General features: G+C 48.0%; 1 protein-coding gene across 12 annotated transcripts in view; it reads right to left on the bottom strand.

Annotated features, from left to right (window-relative positions):
- Nucleotides 1-24,294, bottom strand: part of NAV1 (neuron navigator 1) — a 288,011-nt gene extending 263,717 nt beyond the window's left edge. For 11 of the 12 annotated variants that reach the window (XM_033197725.1, XM_033197726.1, XM_033197728.1 and 8 more), the window contains exon 1: nt 23,884-24,069. The gene's annotated coding sequence lies outside the window, so the exon portion shown is untranslated. Of the gene's footprint in view, nt 1-23,883 lie in introns of all 12 variants that reach the window. The other variant, XM_033197735.1, reaches the window with a different exon arrangement.
- Nucleotides 24,295-24,570: the final 276 nt, after the last annotated feature.

The raw sequence follows: 24,570 nt of genomic DNA, 5'->3' as shown, positions 1-24,570 counted from the left end.
AAGGCTCAGGAGGCCCAGCTGCTGGAGGGCTTGCTGCGATGGAGGAGTGAGTCATGGAGCCTGGAATCTGAAGCCTTCCAGACTTTCACCCATCCCAGCCAACTTCACATCTGCCCTCCAGATGTCTCCACTTCGGAAATGCTTTCTACCGACTAGGACTCAAGGTCGGGGGGCATACTTGACCTTAGAAAAATGCCTTCAGACTGGGTTTGGTGGCTCATGCCTATAATCCCAGCACTTTGGGGGCTGAAAGGCCAGAAGATCTCTTGAGCCCAGGAGTTTGAGACCAGCCTAGGCAACATAGTGAAACTTCCCAACCCCGCTGTCTCTACAAAAAAAAAAAAAATTAGCCAGGCATGGTGGTGTGTGCCTGTAGTCTCAGCTACCTGGGAGGCTAAGGTGGGAGAACGGCCTAAGCCCAGGAGTTCAAGGCTGCAGTGAGCTATGATGATGCCACTGCACTCCAGCCTGGGTGACAGAGCAAGACCTTGTCTCTAAAAAACCAAAAAATAAATAAGAATAAATAAATAGATAGAAAAATGCCTTTAGAACTTCCTTAGTCTCCTTGGTTGATTCTCAAACCTAAAACTAACTGGGTGCCTTTGTTCCAACCACTGATAGTCTCATGCTGTGACAGTGCTTACTTACTGCCTAAGGGCCCTGAAGGGTGGGTGACCTGATGGAGGAACAGAGCCCTCGCCTGCAGGGAGTTCCCAGGCTGATGGGCAAGGCACAGTTCCTAATCTCATGGAGGCCCCAGGCTGAGCAGGGAATACAGCCTTGTCCTTAACCAGATCCTACACTAATGGAACACACAGAACCCTGCCCGCAGGAACCCTACTGCCTAATAGGGAAAAAATTCCGTATCCATGGGGAGCTTCCAATGTCCAGAAAAAAAGGAAGAAAAATCTAGAAACATGGATAATGAAAGTGAAGGAAACTAAGTTCTATTGAGTGTCTAGCATATGCCAGCTACTGTATAGGTTTAATCTTCTTTAATTATCACAATTACCTCATTTACAGTCAAGAAAACTAAAACACCCTTTTAGTTACCCAGCTAGTAAGTAAGAGAACCAGGATTTGAACTCAGATCTGTGTAGCTCCCACATCCTGCTTTTGCGTAACACCACGTGTGATGAGGCAGATTCGCTTACCTTCTTTTCCCACATCACCTTTTAGGCTGGGAGCTAGCTCTTGTTTCCTATGGCAAATCACCATTCTCACAATACTAAAAATTACTACACTTAGGACTACTTCATTGACTGACAATATCCCACTGTCCCAGCAGCAAGAGGGACTGCTGACTATCTCTTTAAAACAAAGAGAAGAACTCACAAAGGACCTCCCATCCTCCACTAGCAAGGGGTCCCACCCACCACAGAGGCAAGCTGTGGTCAAGGCAGGGGCTTTTTGGGGTCTCATGGAGAAAAGGTTCAGAAACCAAAGCCCCACCCCAGGTTGGCCCCAAGCTAGTCACTGGATGAACACACTCCCCGGGACCTGTGGAAAGAGTAGCGACTGCTGCACACCACGGGAAAGCCCGTGGTGGTGGCGAATGCAACGGAAACGCTGACTATGTTCCCGGAGCCCACTGTCTGCTTTGTGGCACCCGGGGCTGGCCTGGAACAGCAGCCTGGCCTTCCTGCCATTGTGCTGGAGCTCTGGGAGGTCTCGGCTCACGGCAAGGATCCACTGATCCCAAAGCCTTCTGCGGCTCCTCGGTCCCAGGGAAGGGGCTCTGCAGAGAGAGGAGATAAAAATGCTGCCACGCAGCAATAGAGATGCACATCTGTACGAACATCAGTGTCTTTCCACGGGAACTTGGGCATTGAAGGACTGGGAGACAGGATTTCATTAAATATCCTGCTTCTCAGGGCCTGCTGTGGGGCAAGAGCTCTGGCAAGGAGCCTAGAGTCCATTGCCAATTCCAGCTCCTCCTCTGCTTCTCTCTGGCACCCCAAACCACTCCAGATGCAGGGTCACTGGGCTCTTGCCTGTTGGTCACCACACCAGGATGGCCAAGGCTAGACCACTAGTAGTTTGGGATCTTCAATGGGACACGTCGTCCTGGCCTGGCAGGAGGGATATGCTGATGGTGGAGGGGAGGCTGGGGCTGGCTAAGGGGCCCATAACCCAAAGGGGAGAAGATTCCATAAGCAGCAGCCAGGCTGAAAAATTATTGATCTTTCGCTCTTGCCATCTAATAGCATTCTAGCCTGTCCCATACCCTATCACGCAAGATCCGTAATGGGTTTTACATTCTGAAAAAATGAAAGCTACAGGAGAGAAAGGAAGAATCTTGGTTTTTGGTGAGGAGGGGGGTGGTTTATAGAAGATGGAACCTAAATGAAGAATAGGAGAGTTTTTTTGATACCACCCGGCAAGGCGGAGGCAAACACAATACAGAGAGAGACAGATACAGTTCTGCTCTTCTCAGCCTCTGAACTTCTCCGCCGCCCTACCCTGCCCAGCTTCCCGCACAGTGCAGGACGGCCCCAGCCGGAGCCTCTCACCCCGACTTTCTTCCAGTCTGAGAAGGAGGGGACACGTGCGTGTGGGGCCTGCTTCCCCAGCCCGCAAGATGCAGAGCTGCCATCTGCCTGCATAGGAGAGGAGGGCGTGGGGATCGGGTTGGGTTCTGCTGGGCAACTGCACCCTCTCGTGGTGGCAACAGGAAGATGCAAGGCCATGCAGACAAAGGCTGAACCAGATTCTTCCTCCTTCCCAGAATCCCTCTACACCGCCTTTATTAAGCACCTATTGGCGGATGGCCCCGGGTTCTGTCCAAAGAGAAGTGGATGGACACTGCATTGTTCTTAAGGGCTGCTAAATGACACCTGCACAGGAGAAAGGGGGTTAATCCTTCCACAGCTCTGGGATAACAGGCCTTCCCTTTCCTCACACTCCAGCTTCATCGATCAGTGTTTCAATGGACAATTTTGCTGCCCTCTGCCCACATGTATGGCACCTCGACCATCATCGGGGACAAAGTTTCTCACTTCCATCAAAACCCTGCTCCCGGCCCTAACTCTAAGGACCCTCGGCCTCCCCCAACCCATAAGAGGCTTAAAAGCAGCAACTGTTGGAAGAGCAGTGTTCCTGGTGGTTTATGTGCGAGTCTCCAGTGTCAGATCCTCCAAGGGTGTGCTTCTGGTCTCTCCAAATGGATGGGGACTTTCTTAAGGGCGGGAAACATTTATTGAGCATCTATTTCATAGCCAGGCCCTTTATAACCACAATTCATGGAAGCCTTTCAGCAAGCCCGTAAGGACCACAAATAACCCCCAATGTACAGAGGGGAAACTTGGGCTCCAGAAGGTCAAGAGCTATCAATGACCCCTTTCCATATACCTGGTGCTGTGCTAAAGGTGTTATATACATTATCTCCTTCAATCCTTGTGAGCAAGGTTATCCAATGAGCTAGGTTAAAATTATTCCCATTTTACAGATGAAGGTGCTCAGGCTCAGAAAACGATACCCTGTAATATGGCCCTTTGACATGCTGAACTAAAGAAGCAGACTCAAGGTGTCTCTGACTTCCCCCACCCCAACCCCTGTCTCTCAATCATCCATCTTTCTCAAAGCACAGGATGAGGCTGTTCTCTGGAATTCTGTTATCTCCCTAGAAACCAGACCCCCACAGAGGAACATAATTGCTTTTGATTCCCTCCCTGAAGTTTTATTAACCATAGAAGATTAAAACTCATATCACAGAGGAAGAGACTGAAAATTAAATACCACACCTGTGCCGGGCGAGGTGGCTCACACCTGTAATCCCATCACTTTGGGAGGCTGAGGCAGGTGGATCACAATGTCACGAGTTCGAGACCAGCCTGACCAACATGGTGAGAACCCGTCTCTACTAAAAATACAAAAAACAGCCAGTGTGGTGGCGTGCACCTGTAATCCCAGCTACTCAGGAGGCTGAGGCAGGAGAATTGCTTGAACCCAGGAGACAGACGTTGCAGTGAGCCGAGATTGTGCCACTGCACTCCAGCCTGGGCGACACAGGGAGACTCCATCTCAAAAAAAACAAAGAAAAAGCACCACACCTACAGCCCAGAAAAATTTTGTCCCAAACCAGTGTTCATTCTTTGGTTCCATTCAATGCCCGAAGAGAATGATTTACTAACCACTGTCTGAGCATTGGGTTCATTCATTTCCCCGAAAAATCACTGACTACCCCTCAAAATGGCCACATGGCCTGCACTTCCCCTTCCCCTATGAAGAAGGGTATATAAGCCTCTGGACCTCACTGGGTTATAGAGTGACCATTCTCCTGTGATTCCCATGAGCTTATGTGCGTTAAATAAGTTTGTCGGCCTTTTCTCTTATCTACATGTTGTCAGTTTATTTTCAGTGAAGGTTCAGAGGGTGGTGGGAAAGCTTTCCCCTGGCCCCTACAAAGGCATGAAAACATTGAGGGGATAAATAATATGCATGAAGGTGCACAGCTAGGAAGAAGCAGCAGGATAGAAGTCAGTTCTGTTTCACCTTTCTTCTTTTTTTTTTTGAGACAGAGTCTTGCTCTGTCACCCAGGCTGGAGTGCAGTGGCACAATCTCCGCTTACTGCAAGCTCTGCCTCCCGGGTTCATGCCATTCTCCTGCCTCAGCCTCCAAAGTAGCTGGGACTACAGGCGCCCACAGCCACGCCCGGCTTATTTATTTATTTATTTATTTATTTTTTAGAGATGGGGTTTCACTGTGTTAGCCAGGACAGTCTCGATCTCCTGACCTCATGATCCACCCGCCTTGGCCTCCCAAAGTCCTGGGATTACAGGCGTGAGTCACCGCACCCAGCCTTGTTTCACCCTTATTCGTACTATTGTTATTTTTTTTTTGAGACGGAGTCTCGTTCTGTCGCCCAGGCTGGAGTGCAGTGGTGCAATCTTGGCTCACTGCAGCTCCGCCTCCCAGGTTCACGCCATTCTCCTGCCTCAGCCTCCTGAGTAGCTGGGACTACAGGTGCCCGCCACAGTGCCCCGCTAATTTTTTTTTTTTTTTTTTTTTGTATTTTTAGTAGAGACAGGGTTTCACCGTGGTCTCGATCTCCTGACCTCATGATCCGCCCGCCTTGGCCTCCCAAAGTGCTGGGATTACAGGCGTGAGCCACCGCGCCTGGCCGTTCGGCCCTTATTATTCCTGGTTTCTGTTTTTGTGTTTTGGAAGCCAGGCCTCCTCCTTCCTGCCCTCCAAGCCCCTTGCGCAGGGTTCCATGCACAGCTCAGTCACCGCCCAGTACCCAGACAGCTTCCTTTCCGCAGCCCCTGAGGAGTCCTTTCGTCCTTCTATAGCCAACTCCAGAAACTACATAGAGTGCTTTCTTCCTGTCTCTTCATCCCTTCCACTCCTATTGGAACAAAACCACATTTGACATTTCTCAGCATTATTACATTAAACGGGCTGGATCCCAGCCAGCTATTTCTGAGCTTTTATTACTTATTCTATCTAGCGTAAGTGGTGTGGGCAAGCCGGTCCTCAGTTAGCCCACTTGAAAACTGGGAAGATCAGGAACTGTCTCCTAGAATTTGATTACCAGCGAGGAAGGTGCTAATTTGGAGGTGGTAGTTAAGTGTTTTGGAGGAGGCCGGGTGGTTTCTGACTTTAATTCTCTCTAAGACTAACCCAGGGGAACCTCTGGGGCCACAGTGCAGCTTCGTAAGTGATCTCCCCATGGGGAGTATATATCCTGGAATCAAGCCCTAAGGCGGGCCCCTAATTCGTTGCATGTGTGATTGGGCACACAAGCCTCAGGACACATCTGAAGGCTGTCCTGTGGGCTGTGCTGAAGGACATTGGACAAGCACATCCCCCAACCCTTTGCCTTTCTTCCAAAATCTCTTGCATTGTTTCACAGAAGGAGGAGCACAGACGTTGAAATTCACCCAGGCCCCTCGGAGGGCATTGGGATCCCACCTCAGGTACCAATCACAATCCAATCTGGCTGAATGACGGGGGCGGAAATGTGGCATTTCACCATCACGGCTGGTGCCGTGGGAATGCATAGAAATCTTCAACTTGATACCAAAGCGGACTTCCCTGGAGCTTCCTAACAGAAACAGCAGCTCAGTTTCATCTCAGCCCCCTCCAGGCCTCCAGGGGGGCACTGTGGTCTGGCAGGATCATGGAGTCAAGAGTTCCCGGGACCCTGGCTGACTCATCTTCCTCCTCTGCACCAGAGACGGAGTCTATTGGTCTGAGTTTTTGCCTGAGCTATTTGCCCATAGAATTAAGCCCCTGTTTTTACAGAGGGGAACACTAATGATTTTCTAGGGCTCTCCAGTGAGAGGGCGCTTGAGACCGGTTTTCCACACAGGCATTTGGAGGATGGTGCTCCTTGCTGGCGAGGAGAGGGGCATTTCTCCAGAGAGGTCCCGAGGACTGGTGGCGAGCCTCTGTGGAGGAGACAGGTCTGGTCCTTAGACCTCTGCTGCTGGTCCACGTTGGACTAAGGTTGAGGCTAGGACAGCAGAGGGGAAGAGTCCAAGTATTTTTCACCCCTTGCCTGGAAGGTCCCCCAGTTCCCTCCCCTCCATACTCAGTCTTTGCCTGACTTAATTCCTGCAAGCCCAGGAGGAAGAATTCACCTCCCAAGAGGCCCTTCCTGTTCCTCCAGGGGTTACAGTCCCTCCACTGTCCCCCACTGTCCTGAGCTATTACAACTGGGGTGTAGTCACTGGTTTGCTTACCAGACTTTTTTTTTTTTTTTCTTTTTTGAGACCGGGTCTTCCTCTGTCGCCCAGGCTGGAGTGCAGTGGTGCGATCTCAGCTCATTGCAACCTCTGCCTCCTGGGTTCAAGCAAGTCTCCTGCCTCAGCCTCCCGAGTAGCTGGGACTACAGGTACCCGCTACCACGCCTGATTAATTATTTTATTTTATTTTTTTTGTAGAGATGGGGACTCTCTATGTTGTCCAGGGTGGTCTCAAACTTCTGGGCTCAAACAATCTACCCACCTTGGCCTCCTAAAGTGTTAAACAGGCATGAGCCACTGCTCCAGGTCTCAGACTATCTTTCATAAAAGAGCGTTATACTGTTTGTCCTTAGGACCTAGGACAGTCCTAAGCTGTGGCTAATATCTAGTGAATGAATGAATGGATCAGTGAATTAATGAATGTGGCATTTTCAATCCCCACTTTCGGACCTGAAATCCTAAGTCTCCCAGCCCAAACACCTCTTGGGCCTTTTTCACGGGGTGTTCTCTTGGGGTTCCAGATAGGCAGACCTCAAGTAAGTACCCCAGAAGCTGTCACTAAATCTGCCCCTGACCCCCGCCCCCCATCTGTCTTCACAGCACCTTTGCTCCAGCACCCGGGAACCCATTTGACTCCCGAATCCCCACTGCCCCTCCCTTTTCTGGCCCCTCTTTCGGAAACACCTTTTTCCTGCCTCCATTAGGCCGCTGTGTTTCCTGCACAGGAAGAGGGCCTTTTGATTCCAGGGTGCTATTTATAGCAACCGTCCCTCCTTCTGGGCCTCACTAAGGTAGGGGCGATGGCGCAGAGGATGGGGATAGAAGATGCTTGGGACTTTCCAGGGTCCTGGTCACCAGGAGAAAGGAGCTGAGTTCCCAAATGAGGGACAGAACCTAGAGGAAGCTTCTGACCCCCAAACTGGCTTTCCCTCCTGACTTTCCCATGTCTGTTAGTAGCTCCACAGCTCTCCCAGTTCCCCAGACTCAAAACCTCAGAGCTTCAGAGTCAAGGAGTTGTGGGATTTACATCTAGGGAAGACATTACAGATCATTTTGTAGATGAGGAAACTGAGATCCAGAGAGAAGAGATTTGAATGACGTCACACAGAATGTTAAAAGTAGATCTCTGGCTAAAATCTCCCGATTCTTGCCTTACCTGTAACAATGACAAAGGACTGCCTCATTCAATCTCTCAAGGCAGGTGGCATGTTACAGGTTGAATTGTGTCACCAGAAAAGATAATTGAAGCACTAATTCCCAGGGTCTCAGAACGTGACCTTATTTGGAAATAGGGTCATTGAAGAAGTCATTAGTGAAGATGAGGTCATACTGGAGTAGAGTGAGCTCCTAATCTGGTATGACTGCTGTATTTATAAGGAGAGGGAAATCTGGACATAGACATACACAGAGGGAAGAGGATGTGAAGGCCTCAGGGAGGAGATGGCCATGCAGTGGTGGAGGCAGAAATCGGAGTGATGCATCTCTACGCCAAGGGATGACAAGGATTGTCAGCAAATACCAGACACTAAAAGAGGCAAGGAAAAATTCTCCACTAATTTCAGAGGGAGTATGACCCTGCCAACACCTCGATTTCAGACTTCTAGCCTCCAGAACTGAGACTATAGATTTCTGTTTCATTAAGCCACTTAGTTAGTGGTACTTTGTTACTGCAGCCCTAGCAAACTGATCATTTGATGGATAAGGACTCTAAGACTGAGGCAGGTTAAATGAATTAATTACCCAGGTTATTATACACCAAAAGGCTCAGGAGGGACTCAACTCTCAGTCCAGTGCTCTTCCAAAAAGACTGCACAACTTTTGGATTCTGCTTTCTGTTGTGTCCCTCCCATGTTCCACAGTCATCCAGTCCTGTTGGGTTTTCCTTTGTAAAAAGTCTCTCCCACGGCTCTTCCTTTCCTTCGCCTGCAGGGTTGCCCTAGCCCAGACTTTGCATATCAGGAATGTGATGGTACATATGCTGGCCCAACTCTCCCTCTTCCAAGCCCCTAGTTGGTCCTGCACCTCTTTATGGAATGCCCACTGCTTGCTAGGTTCTGTGCTATGTGCTGGCTTCCCATCGGTGAACAGAGCAGACGTGGTCCCTGCCATTAGGGCCGTACTACTGGTAAAACAGCTTCATCATGTCACTTCTTGGCTCCGGGTCACCAGTGTCTCCCCACCACAGGCTCCAGTCTTGCATGTGGACCTGTGTTTCCCACATGCGGGGCCAGACACCCCTGTCTTTCAACACGTGTCAGCTCAATTCAGATTACAGAATAACATTCTGTCTTATGGGGAAACCAGGGGCCCCTCTACAAATCGTCTGAACTTCCCAGCTCCAGGAGATAAAGGCAGCTCCAGTCCATGGAGGGAAGAAAAGGCATTATGGTCTTTTACAGCAAGACACAGAAATGGGGGAAGTTGTCTGGGAACAAAGAAGGTGACACTGGACACTTTAAAGATCCACTAAGGACTGACCAGCTTAACTCTCAAAACCCTGGCAGATACTCTATTGATGCTGAATAAATGTGAAGCCTACCGCAATTAAAGGAATCTAAAGTTTCCTCCCATAAACAAACTGTGGCACATTCATACGTCAGAAATTAAAAGAAGCAAAATACATCATTCAGCATGGATGAATCTCAAAAACATTATGCTGAGCTAAGAAGCCAGATACAAAATAGAACCTACCACATGATTCCATTTATATGAAGTTCAAGAGGAGGCAAAACTAATGTATGATGATACGAATCAGAACACGGAGACAGTGGGTGGGAGTGCATTGACAAAAGGGACAGGAGGGAAATTCTGTGGGTTGGTGGAAATGTTCCATATCTGGATCGGGTGTGGGTCACATGGGCGTATTCATTTGTCAAAAACACATCGATCTGTGCATTTCACTGTTTGTAAATTACACCTCAATTAAAATAGAACAGAATAGAATAAAAGAAGAGAAATTGATTCCCTACTTCTCCGTTGGAACAGAGTGGCTGGCCTGTTGCAGGTCAACAGACCCTCAGATTTTCTCCTGCTTCTCTCTCTAGACCTGAAATCTGGCTCAAGCTCTGTTCACTCCTCTGGCTGAGTTTAGGCTGCAGCCCAGGCTCTCTACAAAGAGGCAGATGGAAGCAAATAAAGCCGGCAGCCCCCGCCCATGGGCCACTGAGCACAGGCTCTGTCTGGTTTTGTGAGTCAGGCCTTCACCTCAGAGGTATCCAGGCTGAGCCCTCCCTGGTGTCTTATTGCCATGGAGATGGCCCCAGCCTGCATTTTGGCCCACAAGCCTGATTTTATCATTTCAAATCTCCCACCTTCCCATATATTTTGCCTCAGCCACATCTGTGGCTGGCTCCACCTTTCAGAATGAAGCGGGTGCTATTTATAATGCCCTGGAAACACAGCCTGGGCCAGATAATACGCCAGTGTTGCCAAACAAAACCCCAGGCCACTCCGCCCCCCTCGTCCCCTGGAGGCCTGCAGTCTGGAGCCCAGAAGGGCCAGAGGGACCATATATCTTAGAGTCAGCACCATAGACAACCCTTCCACCCGTCCATCTGACCCTCAGACAGGGAAGCATCCCCCTTCTGGTACGTAAACATCCATTTGGGGATAAATCTACCCCGAAGTATAGTCTGCATGGCTGGGGCTGAATGAGGCATCCTTGGCTTCGCTCCACCCCTTTGCCTGTCCGGTGTACATTCAGTGGATCAAGGATTTATTTTACACATGGGGGTGCAGCGAGCCACGGGGCATCCAGATTCAGGACCATGAGAATGACCAACATTGGCTCTAGACCAGAGGGTGCTTAACACCTTCTAGAATGATCTTCACATTCCCTGGCCTGAGTATTATTGCCCGCATTTTACGAGAAAATTGAGGCTCAAGGAGGTTGTAGGAACCCAGGTCAGACTGACTCCAAAGCCTGTGCATTACCCCACATGCCTCAGAGGCCCAATGTCAGGGAGAGGTCAAGGAAGCAAAGAGGTGGCCTCTAAATAAGCCAGGGAAATTCAGGACTGACAGCGCTCCCATGGGCAGGAGAAAGGGAAAGGACATTCCCTTTACCCACCTCAGCTTAAAGGCATCCTTTACCCCCAACCCACCACCCTGCCAAGTAATCAATCAACAAATGTTTGCTGAGTCCCTACTGTGTACCAGGACCCAACTAAGCTACTTCCAAGTGCTAAGAGCGGCCAACTGAGAGTGGCCTTATGGGCTTTCCTCTGCCCTGGGAGGCCTTTCCCAGACTATCAGCATGCCGGCCCCGACTCGGCGTCTGGCCCCCTCCCTGCCATCCCAAACACAGAGGCCTTTGTCTTTGTCACAGTCTCTGTGGCCAGCTCAGCAATGGCCATTCCCATCCACTTCCCACAGCCACCCCCAACTCTGTGGTCACTTTCTAGGCCTCCCTACGGCCCCTGATTTCTTTCTGGCCATGGCCAGCAAGAGGAAGTGGAGAGATGACTAAGAGGGGTGATGTGGCATCTTGGTGATGACATTTAGAAAAGAGATTGGTAATGAGTGAGAGAGACACTGGTTCTCACAGGAGATGTGTAAATCAGGAGGGGCCGGCTTATTAGCTCCAGACCACCTAAAAAGCAGAGAAGTTTTAATGGGTTGCCAGCCTAACACAGCCTAAATTCATGCACAATGGTAATTTTCAACTCTGATGAGAAAATGAGAAACAGAACCTTAAAACATAACACTTTTACATTGTTTTTTTGGCTGGGTAAAAATGAGCAGGAGTGATAAAATTGGTGATGTACTTTAAAGTAGCTTTTATTGAAAAATAAATCTTAAGGACTTGTCAAAATAAATGCGACAGCAAAGTAAATTTAAAAGCTCAATATGATTTCTGCATTTGTATAACAGACACGATGTCTGTGGTTAAGTTCTATGAGCCATTAAAGACACTGTGGCGCTGGGCGAGGTGGCTCATGCTTGTAATCCCAGCACTTTGGGAGGCCGAGATGGGAAGATCACTTGAGCCTGGGAGTTCCAGACCAGCCTGGGCGACATAGTGAGACCTTGTCTCTACAAAAAATGTAAAAGTTAGTCAAGTGTGGTGGTGTGCTCCTGTAATCCCAGGTACTCAGGAGGCTGAGATGGGAAGATCACTTGAGCCTGAGAGGTTGAGGCTGCAGTGAGCTATGATTGCATCACTGCACTCTAGCCTAGGCAAAAAAGTAAGACCCTTTCTCAAGAAAAAAAAAAAAAGACACCAGTCCACTGGCCCCTTCTGCTATACATGACCCTGGAGTATATTGGAAAGGACAAAGAACAGGAGTCGGAAGACTTGGGTTCCCCAACTCATTCCCTGAAGTGATATGGCTTTGGGTAAGTTGCTTAGCCTCTGAGTCCGATTTTGACATCTACAGAAAGGGAAATATTTGTCCTGCCCACCTCATAAGGTTGCCATGAAGAGTAAATGAGAGGATGGATATGAAGTCATTCAGCATGGACCATAGAGTAGACCAGAGGAACTTTGGCAGTGAAGGCCTGAGGAAGAACTCTGATAGCAGGATGGGATTTAGCTCCTGCAACTTCAGTCAAGCCAACCTCCATCCTCAGGGTCAGGTTGTGACGGCTCCAGAGTGGTGTGGGTCTCAAACACTTGCCAAGAGACACCTTCAGGGCCATACATAGACCACCCACCTCACCTGTTCCCAGGACAGAAGGGCAGAGCCGAGGAGCTTTTCAGAGGCCCCGCGTTCCACAATACAAACATAAAGCTACAAAATTGAAGTTAATCAAGATTTAATCAAACATCTATAAAAAGTAACATTGTGTCTACTTCTTCAGTACTTAAATTTAGCTTCCCAAAAATGCATTCTATTTGAAAATAATTTATAAGTAAATTTTTTCTTCTGATCCAGTAATTTCTGCAAATGTTCAGGGTTACCAAGAAATAGCCAATTTAAAAGTATTAATAAATGAATTGCTGATATCCAAATACTTTTAAAAGTGAAATTATAGGCCGAGGACGGTGGCTCACACTTATAATCCAAATGCTTTGGGAGGCCAAGGTGGGAAGCAATCCTGAGGCCAGGAGTTTGGGACCAACCTGGGCAACGTAGTGAGACCCGGTCTCTACAAAATATACAAAAATTAGCCGGGTGTGGTGGCGGGCGCCTGTAGTCCCAGCTGCTTAGGAGGTTGAGGCAGGAGGATCACTTGAGCCCTGGAAGCAAGGCTGCAGTGAGCCACATTGGTGCCACTGCACTCCAGCCTGGGCAACAGGTTGAGACCCTATCTCTTAAAAAAAAAAAAAAACTAAATTATATATATTTTAATTACAACAAAAATTTAGCAATTCATGTGGGATATAGAGTGTGGGCGCATCCTTCTGGGCATGCTGAGTCCTGGAGCTCTTTCTGGGTGAGCATGCCCGGTGGGCACCCAGGTCTTTTCTTTTTTTTTTTTTTTGAGATGGAGTCTCGCTCTGTCGCCCAGGCTGGAGCGCAGTGGCGGGATCTCAGCTCACTGTAAGCTCCGCCTCCCGGGTTCACATCTTTCTCCTGCCTCAGCCTCCTGAGTAGCTGGGACTCCAGGCGCCCACCATCACGCCCAGCTAATTTTTTTGTATTTTTAGCAGAGACGGGGTTTCACTGTGTTAGCCAGGATGGTCTCGATCTCCTGACAGTGTGATCTGCCCACTTTGGCCTCCCAAAGTGCTGGGATTACAGGTGTGAGCCACCGTGCACAGCCGTCACCCAGGTCTTAAGACAGTCGTCTCTCTGCTTAGCATTGCAGAAAAGCTTCCTCCAAGGCCAGGTCTTTTGTCCTGCTCACCTCTGTGTATTTAGAAACCAAAAGGCCACACACTTTGGCACATGCCTGTAATCCCAGAACTTTGGGAGGTTGAAGCAGGTGGATCGCTTGAGCCTAAGAGTTTGAGACCAGCCTGGCAACATGGCAAAACCCCATCTCTAAAAAAATGCAAAAATTAGCCAGACGTGGTGGTACATGCCTGTAATCCTAGCTCCTGGGGAGGCTGCAGTGGGAGGATCATCTGAGCCTGGGGAGGTTGAGGCTACAATGAGCCATGGTTGTTTCACTGCACTCCAGCCTGGGTGAGAGAGTGAGACCTTGTCAAAACAAAAAGAAATGAAGAGAAGGAAGGAAGGAAGGGAGGAAGGAAGGAAGGAAGGAAGGAAGGAAGGAAGGAAGGAAAGAAGAAGAAAAGAAAAATAAGAAACTAGAATATCTGAATCTAAAGCCTGCCTTCCTCACTACTATTATGGGTGGTCACCATCAAATTGTACAGAAGACCTTATAATAATAAGCAACATTTTCCTGTCCCACCTCTTCCCAACTCCATTCTATTGTGCAAATAGTTTTCTGTTATTAGTTCCTTTGGTGGTTATCCACGTAAACTCTAGATAACATACTAATAACTATTCTGTTTTGCCGCCTATAGACAATATCTATCATTACCAAAGAAGTTAGACAAGTTTAGAGCACTTACACTAAACCCAACTCTCTTTCTCCTTTTTTTCCTCCCGATATTTGATTTTAGTTACTTTTATGAGTAATCTTGTACCTTTGATCTTAACATTTGGTTTCTTGTTTTCTAACACTTTGACAGACTCTTGAATCCCCTCAGTAGAAGAGGAGAGTATTAGAGACCCTCCTCATCCCTCTTCTACCTCTCTTCTTCAGTCAGTAACACCTTTATTCACTTTTATGTACTTTTTTAAGAGATGGGATCTTGCTCTGTCACCCAGGCTGGAGTGCAGTGGTGCAATCATAGCTCACTGCAACCTCAAACTCCTGGCTGGGATCAAGTGATTGCTCCTCCTGCCTCAACTTCCCAAGTAGCTGTGGCAGGAGGACCATACTATAGGCATGCACCATCATGCCTGGCTAATTTTTTAATGTTTTGTACAGATTGGGGGGGTGAGTCTTGCTAAGTTTCCCAGACTGGTCTTGAATTCTGACCTCAAGCAATCCTCCTGCCTTGGCAATTACACCTTTATTGATTGCTATTTACAGCCTGCCCAGCAACTAAAACGAAGTATATTGAGCTCTGCTTAAAGATTATCAGTAAATATCATTTACATGATCATGACTACATAAATATTATTAAATTCCAGTCTTAGAGCCTCACTTTCCTCCTCTGTCAAATGGGGACAGCATAGCATGTGCTAACACCTCGTAAGACCTAGTGGGCCGGGGGTAGTGGCTCATGTCTGTAATTTCAGCACTTTGGGAGGCTGAGGTGGGTAGATCACAAGGTCAGGAGTTCAAGACCAGCCTGTCCAAGATGGTGAAACCCCATCTCTACTAAAAACACAAAAATTAGCTGGGCATGGTGGCAGGTGCCTGTAATCCCAGCTACTTGGAAGGCTGAGGCAGAGAATTGCTTGAACCTGGGAGGCAGAGGTTGCAGTGAGCCAAGATCGCGCCACTGCACACTAGCCTGGGCAAAGAGTGAGAATCCGTCTCAAAAAAAAAAGAAAGAAAAAAGAAAAAAAAAGACCTAGTGAAGAGGATACAGAATGTGTGGAATGTGAATGACGCAGGTTTTTACAAATATAACCTCTTATTTTTTTATCATTATTACATATGACATGCAGCATGGAGTGGTAATAATGGCTCATACCATTTGGGCAGCTTAGATAACTCTCTGAACTGCAATTTCCTAACCAGTAAAATGGAGAGAATACTGGTACCTATCTTGCTAACTTGTTGGAACGATTACATGAAATGATATAAGTCAAAGTGCTTCTCTTCCCGTGGGTCACTATCCCAGTTTTAGGGATCATGACCTTATTTCCCTTTTGCTGAGAGAGAAAATTTCAATTTAGGCCCTAACTCAGCAGGCTACGGATTCAGAAAAAGTATACAGCACTCTCAAAAAGGCATTTGGGAAACTACTGGAAAACCTGATTATGGCCATATATGAAACAGTTCTGTTAAATCCAGTATTAATGGGTGTGATTGTGGTACTGTAGTTTCATAGAAGAATGTCCTTGTTTGGCCGGGCGTGGTGGTTCACACCTGTAATCTCAGCACTTTGGGAGGCCGAGGTGGACAGATCACCTGAGGTCGGGAGTTTGAGACCAGCCTGAACAACATGGAGAAACCCTGTCTCTACTAAAATTACAAAAAAATAGCTGGGCATGGTGGCACATGCCTGTAATCCCAGCTACTTGGGAGGCTAAGCAGGAGAATTGCTTGAACCCAGGAGATGGAAGTTGCAGTGAGCCGAGATCGTGCCATTGCACTCCAGCTTGGGCAACAAGAGTGAAACTCCATCTCAAAAAAAAAAAAAGAATGTCCTTGTTCTTTGGAAATAACATGCTTAAGTGTTGAAGGATTAAGTATCATGATGTCAACAAATTACCTTTTTTTTTTTTTTTTTTTTTTTGAGACAGAGTTTCGCTGTATCTCCCAGACCGGAGTGTAGTGGTGCCATCTCGGCTCACTGCAACCTCTGCCTCCCGGGTTCAAGTGATTCTCTTGCCTCAGCCTCCTGAGTAGCTGGGATTACAGGCACCCACCACAATGCCCGGCTAATTTTTGTATTTTTAGTAGAGATGGGGTTTCACCATCGGGGTTTGGACCAGGATGGTCTAGATCTCCTGACCTCGTGATCCACCCACTTTGGCATCCCAAAGTTCTGGGATTACAGGTGTGAGCCACCAGGCCTGGCAACAAATGACTTTTAAGTGGCTCAGAAAAATATTATATAGATTGATTGATATAGAGAGCAATCTAGCAAAATGTCAACAATCAGTGAATGTAGACATTCATCGTACTAGTCAGTCTTTCACCTTCTCTACTTATCTGACAGTTTTCAAAATAAAACCTTGTGTGCGGGGGGGGAGCTTGCACCATAGGAAAGCACCTTAACTGTCATGTAGCCCTTTCCCCTCCCCCTGGGAACTAGGCATGGGCCTTGAGGGTGCAGCTTCCACAGTCTCACCCAGTGAGGTCGGGGTAAGTGTGGCTGACACCTTCCTAAATCTCCTTGGTAAAGCGGACTATACCCAGAGGGTGATGAAGAGCACAAAAAGCCGGGGTCCAACAGGCAGCACGCAATACTGCAGACTGTGCCATGCAATCCAGCCCTCCTCCTGAAGCTCTGGGGAAGGAGAGCCAGAGGGCCTTACAGAATGGTCCCAGATGAGAGACAAGGCAGGCAGCTGCTTCCTGTGGGTCCTGGCTGGGGCCCCCTAACCGTGTGTCTCATCAGCTGTCTCTCCTTTGTTAAAGGAAAAGCAGGAAGAGAGCAGTTGGTATCTTGGCATTACCCAGAACCCAGATACTCCTTCCCAGTCAACTCAATTATCTGCACCAATGAACTGGGAAAAAGGCACCGGTAACTGACTCTTGCAATCATTTATTATGGACCTATTCTCTGCTATGCTTGAAGTCTACCAAAAAATTAGATAACACCAAAACAAGATGAAATAACTAAACAACAAACAGTAAATAGCAAAGATACAGTCAGACTCTCATTCCTTTATGCCTTCATTTATCCCTTCTGAGTCAGCCCAGTTCTCAGGTTTTCAGGGGCAATCTACAAATTGAAAAGAAAATCTGCTAATAAATAGGTGATCTGCCTATGGCTGACCTGTGCCAGTAAGCTCATAAGTGGAGTGGTGCACCTCATTCCAGACACACCTTCAAACAAGAGAAACTAGCATTTTAAGGGTGATGCGTATAATGAGGAAGGTAAGTAAGAAATAGGATGAGGCTGGGCGTAGTGGCTCATGCCTGTAATCCTCAACACTTTGGGTGGCAGAGGCAGGAGGATCACTTGAGGCCAAGAGTTCAAGACCAGCCTGGCCAGCATGTATCTGGAAAACAAAAAGCTGCATGCCTGGGTGACAGAGAGAGAGACTCTGTCTCAAATAAAATAAAAATAAAAATAAAAAAAAGAAAGAAAAGAAAAAAGATTAAATCTGGCGTTTATTAAGCACACACATTGAGCATCCCAGAGACTGAGTCAGGTCTGACATGGTCTCATTTGATTCACGCAGTCACTCTTTGACTATATTTTTTGAAATAACCAGATCATAGGAATCACTGCTGCAGGTGTGGGGTTGTGGAGTGGCGAGGAGAAGAGGGAAGAGGTTAAGATTAAAAGCTGAGGCAAGTTGGAAAACACTGTCCCAGGAGTAAGGGATTTTCAGTCCATTTTTCCTGGGGAAGAAACAGAGTCTCTAAGAGTTTCCATGGCCTGCCTAAGGTCACACAGAGTGTAGCAATGACACTCATGTGGAGGATATAATTTCAATTGCCAATATTTCCTAATGCTCATCTTGCTAAGGACTTCAGGTGCAAAGCCAATGTTTGAACCTTGACTTCAAGTCTTGGTTATGTCATGGTCCACAATCCTGCTATTACATCATACATAAATCTTCCTTGAAAAAACCTGGGGACACATCCAGTGAAGATCTGAAGGAAGTGGGGATACCAAGACCAGAGAAGAAAAGATGCATGGTAGTTTTTCCCAAATATTGAAAGGCTGACACTTTGTAGGCAATCACACTTATTCTGCACGACTTATTTTGAATATCCTCCACTTTATTCAGGGATGCATTTTAGTGAAGGCCGCTAAGCTTTTGGGATCTTTCACCAATGAGCGGAAGTCATGTCCATGACAGATTAACGTTAAGGAGGAACTCTGAAAGAGCTGTCCAAATATGGAATAAGATGATTTCAACATAGTGTTGCTGGGAATGCCCTAGCAACAGAGGTGTCCAAGCTGGATGACCTCTGAGGGGGATGTTTTAGGGGGATTTGATGTATCTGGAATAGAAAAAGCTACATGACACTTAAGGTTCTTTCCAACTTTGAAAGTTTAATTCTACGGAAGTTGGCATATACTCTATTTACGAATGGATTTTAAAATCAGGGAAGGGATGTAAAGTGGGTCAGTTTTACTGACCAGATGGGGAGGGAATTGCATCATTGAAAGCTGTGACCAGTCAAGGGTTCCAGGGAATAAATCACCTCAACCATTGAGTAGTTCTAACCCTCACAGTGCATCAGAATCACCTAGGGAGCTTTTAAAAATGACAGACACTGAAGCCACATTCCAAACCAAGTGAAGCTGAATCTCTGGGGATGGGCCCAGGAATCGGTCATTTTTAAAAGCTCCCCAGGTGGTGCTAATGTGCAAACCAAAACGGAGAACCCCTGAGCTAGAGGAAATGAAGCCTGCGCTGAGGCTGGGCGTGGTGCCCTCTGAGTCTCAGGATGACCAGGAATCAGTTCATCTCTGCATCAGGGCCAGTGTGGCCCCTCCGGCTAGAGGGAGTTGGTGGGAAATTGGAAGACAGGAAGATAAAGCCCTTTAACCCTTTAATGCCTAACTTCTTATTAAAAAATGTTTACAAATTCATAGAGATGGGAAGTAAAATGGTGGTTGCCAGGGCCTTGGGGAGGGGGGAAGGGGAATGGAGAGTTACTCTTTCATGAGTATAGAGTTTAAGTTTGGGAATGTAAAAAAGTTCCTGAGATGGCTGCTGGTGATGGTTATACAACAATGCAAATGCATTTAATGCCACTGAACTAATGACACTTAGAAGTGGCTAAAATGGTAAATTGTAGGTTGTACATGTTTACCACAATACAATTTTTAAATGTTTAAAGTACACTAATCATAATGAAAAGTATAGTTAAATACGTCAATCAACCCTAATGTACAATGGTAGCACTTAGTCAAATTTTATCGTCTTTTTAAAGAAAAAAAAAAAAAAAAGAAACTTTGCAGATTAAAAAAAAAAACAACCTTCAGAGGGATTTATCCCAGGAATTAAAGAGTGGTTCGACATAAGAAAAACAATCAGTGTAATGTCCCACACTAATACAATGAAGGAAACAGAAAGCAAGTCACATGATTATCTCGAGTGATACAGAAAAAAGTATCTGACATAAAATTCAACACCCATTTGTGATTTTAAAAAAAATGCTTAGAAAACTAGAAATAGAAGATGATTTCCTCAACACAGAAGACATTTATGAAAAGCCCACAGCTAACATCACACTCACTGGTGAAAGGCTAAAATCCAGAAATCCCCCTAAGATCAAGAACAAGGGAAGGATGCCTGCTTTCACTGAAAGTTCTAGCCAGAGCACTTAGGCAAGAAAAATAAATAAAAGGCATTCAAATTGGAAAGGAAGATGTAAAACTATTTCTATTCACAGCTGACATGATCCTATGTATAGAAAATCCCAAAGAATCCAAAAACAAATAAGCTACTAGAGCTAATAAATTCAGCAAAATTGCAAGGGACAAGATCAACACACAAAAATCAGCTGTGTTTCTACACACCAGTAATGCACAGGCCAAAAAGGAAATTAAGAAACAATTCCATTTATGAAAGCTTTCAGAGCATCTGAGGATTGGGTATCAGAACAGTCTTGCAGTCTTTTGAAGTGGAATCATCTTGTTAGTAACGGTCCTTGGCAGAGGCACATGCATCAGCGCCTTTAATTTTGTATGCATATTAGTGCATCTCATATTAAAATTAAGTAGAGCAAATAGATCTGATGGGGATGGTAGTGTGAACTGCACAGGACATGTGTCAGAACTTGAACCACATCCACAGGCAGGTCAGAGTGGCCTGAGTCTCAGCCATCCTGCCTCGCTTCATGTCTCAAGAGTCACAGGAAGCTGGGAAGCAAAATCGCAGGCCTCTCAGAGGAAATCAGGCCTGAATCAGCCTTCCCAGGAGGTTAAGGGAACAGATTAGGCCCAGGAAACTGTTTACCGTGGAGGGTGTTTTTCGCTAGACTCGTTGGAGGGGTATTTTTAAGTTGAAGAAGGAACTAAAAGTGTTTTTAATTATTATTTTTTGTGTGCGACTAGGGGCCAGAAAGATGAAGTGTTTGCCAAGTATTGCCACATTTCTTAGCTCTCCACGTTGAAAAGCTGATGGGTGGCTCCATCCCAGAGATAGCTCTCTTGACCTTTGCTATGTTTCTGTTCCTCTCTCTCTTGCTAACAGCTAAGTAACATCTGCTGAGATGGAAACGCTAGGAAGATAAAAATTTCCAGTGATTTGTTGAAAGGGAATGAGCCCTAAACTGAAAGCCAGAAGCCCTGCATTCTAGGAGGGCTTCTGCAGTACCCCAACTGTGTAGATCTGAGTCCATCCCTTCCCTTCAGTGGGCCTTCATTCTTGTCTGTAAAGGGGAGAAGGGCAGGGGTTGGGAGGAGTAGAGATACTTTCAACTTTGACATTCTGATTTTTCTTAAAGGCCAAACCCTTATAAGAATTCAAAAGAACTTTAAAAGAAGAGGGAAGTGACACTGATTGGAAATAGGAAGGCAAAAAGAGCAACAAATTATAAAAGATGGGTAGGAGACTTTTCTATTCTAGGCCACTCCTTTCTACTAGGCCCAAACTGAGTTGATACCAGAGGTTCACAGGGACTCAGGAGGGGACCAGATTAGGCAAGAAAGGAAAAATAGCACAAAGAGTGACAAAGTTTAACTCTTGTCACCCAGGCTGGAGTGCAATGGCGTGATCTCGGCTCACTGAAACCTCTGCCTCCCGGGTTTAAGCAATTCTCCTGTCTCGGCCTCACAAGTCGCTGGGATTACAGGTACCCGCCACCACGCCCAGCTAATGTTCATACTTTTAGTAGAGACAGGGTTTCACCACGTTGTCCAGACTGGTCTCGAACTCTTGACCTCAGGTGATCCGCCAGTCTCACGGGCATGAGCCACTGCACCTGGCCAAAACAGCATTCTTGTTTTCAGTTTCCCCAGGCCAAGGCTTACCAAAGAAGCCAGATCCCAGAAAAAGCCCAAATATTCAAAGCTTGCCTACTTACCTGTGGGCAAATCAACACTTTTTTTTTTTTTTTTTGAGACGGAGTCTCGCTCTGTCACCCAGGCTAGAGTGCAGTGGCCCGATCTCAGCTCACTGCAAGCTCTGCCTCCCGGGTTTACACCATTCTCCTGCCTCAGCCTCCCAAATAGCTGGGACTACAGGCGTCCGCCACCATGCCCGGCTAGTCTTTTGCATTTTTTGGTAGAGACGGGGTTTCACCATGTTAGCCAGGATGGTCTTGATCTCCTGCCCTCATGATCCACCCGTCTCGGCCTCCCAAAGTGCTGGGATTACAGGCTTGAGCCACCACACCCTGCCGCAAATCAACATTTTTAGGGACTGTGTTTTGAGGAAAAAAGAGGTGGAGGGGGTCTGGGGGAGCAAATCAACTCCCAAAGAATGAATAAATGGCACTTAAGTGAGATGGGAGGCCTTTGAATGCTACTTAGATTTTCTCCACAATTTCATTAATTTGGCAAACATCTATAAAGTGCCTACTGTGTGCTGAGTGTTGTGGATGGTCAGATAGGGTGTTTGGCTGGAAGGTACTCACAAGAAGATAGGCGTGTGCACAAACACCCAAATATCTAAAATACAAAGCATGGCACACTGACAATCAACAAAAACAAAAAAAACACAAAGCGGAATGTGAGACCTGCCCCAAGGGAAATCAGATAAACTGCTGAAGAAGTTCAGATTAAGGGCTGTTCTCTTTCACCTGGAAATGGTGTTCTCTTTCACCTGGTGTTCTCTTTCACCTGAAAAGTTCAGGAAATAGACCCTACGGGCTGGAGCCCAAATCTGAAAAACTTTCTTCATTCTTCCAACAGTAGCAATTTTTCCTGGCTCCACTTTACAGAAGTGAAAACCAGGACAGAGACGTGAGGAATTATTTGCCCTCCGATCATCCAGGTGATTAGCAACACAGCCAGATAGAGAACTAAAAGCTGATGATTGAAAATTTCCCCTAGAAACCGGTGGTGAAAGCACATATCACTAGGAAGCTCATCTTAGAAGACGAAATCCACAGAGCTGTTCCCTCTGTCTCCCTTCTTAGGTCAATCCCAAAGACACACCAACCAAGTCAAAGAAGGATTTTTTTTTTTTTTAAGTCATAAGCAAGCTGGAATCATATACATATATATATCTGGCCTAAAGTAAGCCAAGATCTCTGCAGTGTCCCATCCTCCTCCTGGGGAGGCCATTCTTTGTATGAAGTCTTCAGCTCCATTACAAGTGAGTTGCAGGGGACCTCATGTACGGGGAACAAGAGCTAGCCCACAAATGAAAACCCAGGAAAGCCCTCTGCTTTTGCACAGTGAACGAACGTGGCCACAGGCTTCTCAGCATTGAATTTGAACGAGCCAATGGTATCCCAATCACTGAAACAGGAAGCCAGATAAACAGCATGTTATCAAGGGGGGATCCAGCTCTTCCCTTAAGCCGGCGCCAGCTGCGCCCTGTGACTATCCTAACAAAGTCCCATTGACTCACCAGCTGATTTTCCTGTGTTCGGCTCCGAGGGACAAGGAACCCTCTCTGCCGGGTGGACGTCACCCCTACACACCGCCCCCGCCACCCGCCACCCGTGTCCTCTCCAGTTCCTGCCTCCCCTCTGCCCGCTGCAGACTTGGCTGCTTCTTTATCCTATGACCAGCTTTTATCGGCTCTGAGGATTAGCAGGGACCAGAGCCCAAGCCTCGGGAGCGCTCAGGTGAGCTTCCCGTAATCACCCAACTTCTGCGTTCTCCTCCCTCCCCTCTCCTCTGGGACCACTTTCTCCCCTCCCAGACGCACCGGGAGGGCACCAGAGAGGACGGCCTCCGGGAGATTGGCGGGAGGGAGCTACTCGGCGCATCCCTGGGGTGCAGGGAACGTTTTCTGGAATGACCCGCAAGGTCACCTGCCCCAGCTGTTCCGCTGGCTCCTGCTGGGATGGGAGGAGTTAACTCTTGCTTCAGCGAAAGGCAGAGGTGAGGATAGGGTGTGTGCCTGTCGTGTAGGTGCGAGTATAAGAACGCAGCACCTGGTGTCTCCTGATGATAAGATCTCAACGCACTTTAAATTGTGGGTATTTCACAACAAGGAAACTGAGGCTCAGAAGGACTGAAGTTAGGCAGCCCCCCAGAGAGTCAACTCCAGAATCAAACGCGCTATCAGTCCCATAGGGATCGAAGGGGCACACACCTTCGCGGGAAGCCGCGAGCATCTTGGTTGTTATTTATTCCAGCGCCTCTCCCGAGCCCAGCCCGCAGTCTCCCTCGGGCACCAACCTCCCCTACTCCAGGGCTTGGTCTCGACCGCGCAGGACCTGCCAGCCGAGCCCCGCAAAATGGGAAGCGGCAGAACCCCAGCGCCGCGACCGCGCGACTGCCCCGCGCCGGCCACTCACCGGAGCGTCTGCCCGCCGGGGCTCCGGGATCGCGCCGCCGCCGTGCAGAATCGCGCATCCCCCGGGGCAGCGCGGGTGCGGGGTCCGCTTCTCGCGAGCACAAAGTTTCCCGGGGCTCCCCAGGACGCCTTGGCCCCTCGCACCAGTGTTAGCGTCAGCCGCGCACTCCGGCTCAGGCCCCGCACTAGGGCAGCCGCCGGTCCCAGCCCCACAATGAGGAGGGAGGCGGCATCCTGAACAAAGTGCCGTCCCCCCGGGCCCGACGGCCGGGGCGGAGCCTCGTGACCCGCTGCCCCAGGCACACGCCGGCTGCTTCCACGGCGGGCCCAGGAGGGGAGTGCCCGGCGGCCGGGGGGCGGGCAGGAGGAGAGAATCTGCTCCGATCGCCCTGGTTTTCCTCCCCCTGCGCTGTGCCAGTTTAACCCGCAGAGGGGCGGAGGCATGGGTCCCTTCCAGACTTTGTCATTGGAAAGCTATTCCCGTAACCCTTTGCTGCCTTCGCCTTCCCGCCCCGCCTCCAGGCTGGCCGCAGAAAGGCGGCTGCTCGGTGGCGGACCCGCGAGCTGGCAGGGCAGGAAGCCTTTGCACAATTGAGCCCTTCCTTTGCCCGGGGACCCGCCACCGCCACTTCCAGGCCGGGCTTCCTCCCTCCCCCACATGTCGTCCGGGTACCGCTGGTTCAGCCGC

Source organism: Trachypithecus francoisi, unplaced genomic scaffold (assembly GCF_009764315.1).
Source record: "Trachypithecus francoisi isolate TF-2019V2 unplaced genomic scaffold, Tfra_2.0 Lachesis_group5, whole genome shotgun sequence".
In the NCBI taxonomy this organism is placed as follows: domain Eukaryota; kingdom Metazoa; phylum Chordata; class Mammalia; order Primates; family Cercopithecidae; genus Trachypithecus; species Trachypithecus francoisi.
The sequence above is the reverse complement of the archived record's forward strand: the minus strand, read 5'-3'. Positions and strand labels throughout refer to the sequence as shown.